At 43.6% G+C, this 8,327-nt stretch overlaps 1 protein-coding gene across 1 annotated transcript in view; it reads left to right on the top strand.

Moving 5' to 3' along the window:
- The first annotated feature begins 6,492 nt into the window (after positions 1-6,492).
- Positions 6,493-8,327, top strand: part of LOC121854415 — a 34,469-nt gene continuing 32,634 nt past the window's right edge. The window contains exon 1 of the mRNA XM_042349085.1: positions 6,493-6,585. The gene's annotated coding sequence lies outside the window, so the exon portion shown is untranslated. The remainder of the gene's footprint in view (positions 6,586-8,327) is intronic.

The following is an 8,327-nucleotide window of genomic DNA, read 5'->3' as shown; positions in this document are numbered from 1 at the left end:
ATAAACCTTCGTCCACACCTACTGGAACCTAAGGCAAATGTTTACTTTCACCTGTTTGATGCAGTAGTATGATTGGACACACCCGTTTGTTGACAGTTTCTTGTTTACTCAGGTGAAGCTGCGTATTAATTCATAACTATTTTATTAAAAAAATGGTGGGGGGACGTAGGAGAGGAGGAAGATATAAGGATAGGTAGATAGAAGAAAAATGATTATATGAGAGAAGTAGAGAGAAACAAAGGGGAGGAAGGGAGAGGGAAATCTGGCCACGTACAACAAATGGTAATCATCGGAACACCTGTGATATTACCTCCTCTTTATGAGTACCACACTACACCCGCCACCACACTACACCCACCACCACACTACACCCGCCACCACACTACACCCACCACCACACTACACCCACCACACTACACCCGCCACCACTACACCCACCACCACACACCACCACACACACACACACCACACACCACCACACACACCACACCCACCACCTACACCCACCACACCCCACCACACACCCACACACCACACACACACACACACCCACCACCACACACCCACCACACCCACCCACCCACACCCACCACATCACACACCCACCACCACACTACACACCACACACACACCCCACACTACCTCACTATCACACACCCACCACCACACCACACACCCGCCACCACACTACACCCGCCACCACACTACACCCACAACCACACTACACCCACAACTACACTACACCCGCCACCGTACTTTTTATTTTATCCTCTTCACCACTGATCAGCTCGTTAGCCGCTAGGGCGATCGGCCACGTCTCTCTTGCAGTGTTACACACTGTTGGCAAGTACTGGGCATGCACATGATGATGCACTGTATATATATATATATATATATATATATATATATATATATATATATATATATATATATATATATATATATATATATATATATATATATATATATATATGAGTACAGTATGTAGTTACCGAGGTAGACTGAAGAAATTTATGTTTTTCCAATGTTTGACAGCGCTATGACTAGTTACGCCTAACATACAAAAGTATAGCAGTTACCCAGCAGGGCAGCAGTGTATACGTTATGGTAATACATATGACGCCAACTAAGGTATTACTAGAGCGGGAGCCCAGAGGGTTTTATTCACGTAAAAGACGCCAAAATGTTTGGCCTCATGGGCTGAAGCCATCCTCACCCGACATTCCAAAAATGGAATGTTGCTGAGTCTAGGGTGGGGCTTTGCCCCTGAAATCACCGCTGGAAGTGGATAAAAGTGGCATTTATTCAATGGAAGAGCGCCAAGGATAAAATCAGTGTCAAACTTGTGGTCCACTGAGTGTGAAATGACCGATGGCAGCACTTTTAGGTGTGGCTTTCTCCCCGCCAGCAACACCCAATTCTTGCACTATCCCTAAATGTCAATGACCACTAATAACTAAAGAAGTAACCCATTGAAATTGTATAATTTTCTATGACTGACGCCCCAGTACATTTTCAGTGAAAACGTTTGTTTTCACTTTTTTGAGGCAGCAGTATGAGTTGGTATTGTCTCCAACAATTTTCATAATTCAACGGTAAGGAATGTAATTTACTGCATTTGTTGTTGTTGTTGTTGTTGGATAAGTGTTGTGAATTCATGTAGATTGGCAAAACAGCTAACTCAAATTAATAAATTGTTACAATATTTGTTAATGGACACATGTTATTGTTCGGTATGAAAAATCTAAAAAAATCATAGACAGGTGACAGTGGCTGTGATAATAGGTATATACGCTGGCTCATGTTACTGTGGGAATTTGCTATCAGAATAAAGTTACACCAGAGAACCACCCAGCGACATTAACCTGCAAGTTCAATAGGGGCGCTGACTGGACGGATGAGGCGGTGCTTTGATGATGGTGAAAAGATTATTCCTCCTTTTCTCACATCTTTCAAACGGGCCTAGTTCAAGCTGACCCCAACCACTGAAAGTGCTTCAGAAGGTTATCGATCACTGTAAGTTAGCGTGACATGGCCCTGTCAGAGCTCCGTCAAATAGTTGGTCTCCAAGTGGGAGAGGAACCGTCAAATCAGCTGAATAAATGGAGAAGTCAGCGTGACACTGCTGACATGGATGCCCTTGCTAAGACCTTCAGCTGCATTTCCAACCCATTTTCACAAGATTCTTCAGCTTCCCTTGCTAATGTGTCATGAGGGAAGAAAGTAAAGGATGACACAGATAAATTTCTTCTCGACACATTGGTACGTGGCAGAAAAGTTTCGACTGAAATTTGAAGGTGAGTATGCAGTTGATAGTTAACGATTTCTGAGTACAGTGCCAAGAATCAAGATGCTGAATTTTGCTGCAGAGAATGTAAATGAGGCAAAATCTACATTGCGGAGAGTAAATGCAGCCGAAGGAGTAAAGGACGTCTTTGGAAGAATCTTGGTTGTTGCAACAAAGACAAGGGACATACTTAACTTTCAGCACATACTGAGTTATCCCATAACTACAGTGCCACTCTCTCTTGCTCATAGTAATGGAACTCCCCTGAAGACAGACAAAGCCATCATAACAAAAACACTTGAAAGTAAACACCAAGTTGTGTTCATGGATAGTGATCTTCCCCCAATCAAGGCCACTATAATTGACGGTGGCAACATCCTCCATGAAACTATCTTGAAACACAACAAGTCCATCCATGCAACCATAGAAATTGACCAGGGATCTTCTAATAAAGATATGTTCCACTTGTGGAGAACCACGTGGTATTTGACAAGTAACAGTCTCCATCCATTAAGGATTATAAGCGAAGTATGTATGGTTCTGGCATTCGTCAAGTACTTGTCATTACTAGGTCTGACCAGGCCCAGAGATAAAGTGGAATGGATCTCTTCAAAAATTGTGCATTTAAGGAAGAGTTTACCCACTTCCTTATGGAGGAGTGGAAGAAGCCTCGATATGGGCCAGTCATTGAAAGAAAAACCGTGTACATCTCACATGGTGGAAAGTGCATGAAAATGAAAAGCAGTGAGGATGAAATGCTACAAACCCTGGAACCCAGTCATCTCCAAGGTCGGCACGAGGAGGCAGACAATCTTGCATTTCATGTAAAGAACATTGTTACTGGAAATATACTGGTAAGATCCACTGACACAGACGTCCTCATCATTCTTCTTGGGCTAGTCGGAAGTTATCATCATGGACTATGGGTCGGGCAACCACCGGAGATACATTAATGTCTCGGAAATAACTAACATTCTCGAGGAAAAGCATTCTGGACTTACTGAAACACTGTTGGGGCTTCATGCCATAACAGATTGTGATTTTACACCGTGCTTTTTCAGGAAGGGCAAAGTGATGCCCTTTGGCCGGCTTGAAGCAGAGGGAGGTCAGAGTCATGTGACGGCATTGCGATCTCTGAGAAAGTTGATTTTCCAGGTGTTACTAGCTTTGTCTGCTCGCTGTATAGGTTCAAAACTTCCGGTATAAATGAGGCAAGATACAAGACCTTCCAATGCGTGAGTGGTGGCAATGAGAAGGAACCTCTGGCCAAAGTCAAGAAGATCAACTGTGCCTCTTTACCTCCGTGCACTAAGACACTTGGTAATCAAATCAAAAGAGCTCAATTTGTGGCAAGACTTTGGAAAAGGGCTGACCAAACTGATCCTACTGGTAAAGCGAATCCCACAGACTATGGATGGAAGGAAAATCAAAACTTATTGGAGCAAGACTGGTAGCCAGGTAGTTCAGTCCCCGAATCCATCACAGACACTCCGAAGGATAATATGGACGAGATCAGTGGATGAAGAGGAATCAAACAATGCCTTTAGTGAGGACAGTGATAGTGATGAAGATGAAATGTACAGTACCATGATAATTATATTATTGGTCAGTCAATTTCTTTCGTTATTATGAATAAAAGTGATTCATTTAATAATCTTTGGGAAAGATCACAGTTGAACGTCTCAGTGAGCTTGTACAGTACTGTAAGTTATGCCATTACTGTTGGAGCGCTTCAAGTATTATTTCATGTATTCATATTAACACGGTTGTATATTTTTTTTAAATTTGATATTAAAGTATTTTTTCAATATTGGCTTTGAAGTAAGGCTCTTGTCATCAAGGCTAACAAGTTAGAAGAATACAAATAACTAATGAGGCCAAGGGTGTTGCTAGCGGGGGGAAAGCCACACCTAAAATTGCTGCCATTGGTCATTTCACACTCTGTGGAACACAAGGAAAGGTTTAACACTGATTTTATCCTTGGCGCTCTTCCATTAAATAAATGCCACTTTTTATCCACTTTCAGGGGAGATTTCAGGGGCAAAGCCACACTCCAGACCCGGCAGCATTCCATTTTTGGAATGTCTGGTGAGAATGCCTTCAGCCCATGAGGCCAAACATTTTGGCGTCTTTCAAATGAATAAAACCCTCTGGGCTCCCGCTATAGACGTCACGTATTACCCCTGCCTGCTGCTAAGTAACGTTGCCACATTACACACACACACATTAATGCCACGCACACAGTTACTAGTCACACCCTGGAACTATGTGACTCATTCACACTCTGTTAAGACGAGACCTTCGCCACGCCGACTCTGAACGTTCCTGTCACAAAACAATAGGGTGAGGCATTGACCCCGTGTGTGGGAAATGGTGTGCAGTATAGTGAGGTGTTAACCCCGTGTGTGGGAAATGGTGTGCAGTATGGTGAGGCATTGATCCCGTGTGTGGGAGACAGTGTAGTGAGGCATTGACCCCGTGTGTGGGAGACAGTGTACAGTGAGGTGTTGACCCCGTGTGTGGGAGATGGTGTGCAGTATGGTGAGGTGTTGTCCCCGTGTGTGGGAGATGGTGTGTAGTATGGTGAGGTGTTGACCCCGTGTGTGGGAGACAGTGTAGTGAGGCATTGACCCCGTGTGTGGGAGACAGTGTACAGTGAGGTGTTGACCCCGTGTGTGGGAAATGGTGTGTAGTATGGTGAGGTGTTGTCCCCGTGTGTGGGAGATGGTGTGCAGTATGGTGAGCTGTTAACCCGTGTGTGGGAGGTGTTCACGGCCGCGTCACCTGTATGACTGTTATCAGTGAGTGAGATAAGGACGAGTGCAGAGAGTGACAGCTAGGTAATCGTATATTTTAAATAATTTAGGTTTCATTGAAGGTTTAATGCACAAAATTTCTGTTCTGGTAAGACAAAAGGATACAACGTAATCAATCATATATTGATGTATCAAGGGTTCAGAGCTGATGCGATATTTACTGGTTTTAGAACGTGTGTGTGTGTGTGTGTGTGTGTGTGTGTACAGTCACTCAAAAATAACTATCTATACAAAATTGTGTTGGAAAAATATGACACAACGGATGAAGGATTTTCGTAACCCTACCGAGACAACAGGAGTCACAGTGTTTATTCTGAAATTCATCGATCACCCCAAGTGCAGATAGTTTTTTGAGTGACTGTACAGTACGTGCAGATGACGACCTATGGGCATACATAATTATATCAGTCATGGCAGCTTATACCTGTACATACTGTATATTCAGGTGTGTTGGAGAGATATAGTTCCCCCAACACGCCTCAATTTTAAGTTAAAATTTACTTTAATTAAATCGAAATACAAAACTAGCAAGTAACAAATAAATTATATTAAAAACAGTTAATTTTGAGACCAAAATAAATTTACACGTTAAAGTTAATCCGCTAGAGTTTGTTAATATATATGAATGAAAAATGAATTTATATGTATTCCTCTAACTAATGTGATAAACTAAACAAATTGGTGGTCTAAGACGTGTGGTTAGGTTAGGGTCTGGCGTTTACGGTCTGGATTCTGGAGGGTCTGAGGTAAAAGTACTGTGCATACGCGTGATATGAAGGGTAGTTTAATATGTTACCTCGGCTCTGGGTATTGTTGAGGTGGTTTTCAGCCAGTCACTATAACGTTATCACTCGTCAGCCAGGAGGTAGGGCAAAAATATGGTGTTGGCTGTGGTAGGGGTGAGTGAGGGTGTAGAGGAGTGCCAGGTGAGGTTGGGTGGCTGTGGTAGGGGTGAGTGAGGGTGTAGGGGAGTGCTAGGTGAGGTTGGGTGGCTGTGGTAGGGGTGAGTGAGGGTGTAGAGGAGTGCCAGGTGAGGTTGGGTGGCTGTGGTAGGGGTGCCAGGTGAGGGGGTGTGGTAGGGGTGAGTGAGGGTGTAGGGGAGTGCCAGGTGAGGGGGTGGCTGTGGTAGGGGTGAGTGAGGGTGTAGGGGAGTGCCAGGTGAGGTTGGGTGGCTGTGGTAGGGGTGAGTGAGGGGTGAGGTTGGGGAGTGCCAGGTGAGGGGTGGCTGTGGTAGGGGTGAGTGAGGGTGTAGGGGAGTGCCAAAGGAAGCTGTTGGCTGTGGTAGGGGGTGGTGATAGCAGCTGGCTGGGTTGGTTGCCTGGTTGGGGACTGCTGGTTGGTGGGTGGGTTACCGCGACTAACGTAACTGGCAGCCGTGGCAGGCACGTCAGTTGCCCGGAGACTGTCTCTGGAGAGTGTGTGAACGCTCCACATCCAGCCGCCGCTAAGGCTATTTTTCTGACTCTTACCTACTGTAAATATGTGAGTGTTCTTCCTCTTCTGATATGTTCATCATAATTGTCATCTTTATCAGTATCAACGGTTACGTATGTGGTTGCGCAGTATCTTTATTTGTGATTTTATTTTGGTGTGTTTTTGCTTTCCGTAATTAGTCACCGTCCATCAGTAACGGATTTTGAGGAATTTATCCTTGCTTGTTTTATCAGCATAGATCCACAGACAAAGAGGTTCATGGCGAGGGCTCATGGTTGGCCGCGACATATGATTGAGAGGTTCATTTCTGTCACCGCTATGTGGAGTTGTATAGCGTTACCCCGCCGTTAGGAAACACAGAAATGACGCTCTGTCGCCTCCTGCAGTGCTGGCCGTTACTAGGTGGTGGCAATGATGCGGGTCAAATGATCTCGTACACATGAAACATAAGCAGTATTGTCTGGTGCTATGTTGTGATGTATGGCATTATTGCTGTATTATATGGTGCTATGTAGTGATATGTGCAGGTATTTAATTTAGGGACTGCAATATTGGTGCGTGCGTAGTGTGATTTTTAAGTTCATACTTTGCAACGGTATTGGTTTGGTGTACAAGCTTGCGCTGTTATTTGTGACTTGTATATTATATACAGTTACTGCCTGCCACTTTGATGGCAGAGAGACAGCTGAGTGATGTTGGCTAGAAACTGAAATTCTTCATTCTGTAACAGGACCGATAATTGATTTGATGTGATTATAAACATGAAGGTACTTTTCGCCAAATGGATTACAAACGAAACAAAATAAAAAAAACATTGGAATCTGATCTACTGTACCTGCACGAGTATCATCTCAAATGCAGTGTACAGTTCATGATGGCCTTGCTAGCTGATGTCACAACCCCAGAAATATTACTGTATAGCTAGATAAACATTTTTTTTCAGTTAAATCCTCATGAAAATTCATATTGATTCAGTGTGCATTCATAACCAGTGCATGTATACAGACAGTGCTTGTTAACAATATACCTTACAGTATCGAAGTCTTTAAACTGCTAGGGGAACATATGGGCGCGGGGGTGAGGGAGACTGCAGTGGGAGCGGGTAAACAAAGTGAAAGATTACAGGGAGATAGTGTTAGGAATGATGACAAAACTAAATTAAACAGGGAGTTTAAAACTAAACGCGGTAAAGGGAGGACTCAGAACACGACTAACTTAAATGTCTACTACGCGAACAGTAGAAGTATGAGAAACAAAATGGATGATATTAGGGCCTTGGTATGTACCGAAAAAAGCGATATAATAGCATTCACTGAAACATGGATCAACCTAGACTCACGTGAGTTGCCGGCCGAATACCAAATTGCGGATTACAAATTGTTCCATACCGATAGGCAGACCAGGAAAGGAGGCGGAGTAGCAATCTATGTTTGGGATAATCTGAAGTGTGAAATAAATAAGGAAATAAAAACTGAGCGGAATACAGAAACAATTTGGATAGAATTAAGCGACGGTAGGGAAAAATTAATCACAGGAGTAATATATAGACCTCTCAATCTTGATAGAGTCAATGAGCGACTTATCTGGGATGAAATGCGCAGGGCTTCCATACACAACAAAGTCTGTATAGTAGGCGACTTTAACCTTGGCCAAATAGATTGGACTGACCTTACGGGTAACTCAGAATCAGAGGATTTTCTCGAGACGATCCAGGGCTGTTTCCTAGGTCAACATATAACCGAACCCACACGGGGTAATAATATACTCGATTTAGTTCTGTCGAACAGGGA

This window comes from Homarus americanus, unplaced genomic scaffold, assembly GCF_018991925.1.
Source record: "Homarus americanus isolate GMGI-L3 unplaced genomic scaffold, GMGI_Hamer_2.0 scaffold54443, whole genome shotgun sequence".
NCBI lineage: Eukaryota > Metazoa > Arthropoda > Malacostraca > Decapoda > Nephropidae > Homarus > Homarus americanus.
This window is presented reverse-complemented; position numbering and strand designations above follow the sequence as displayed.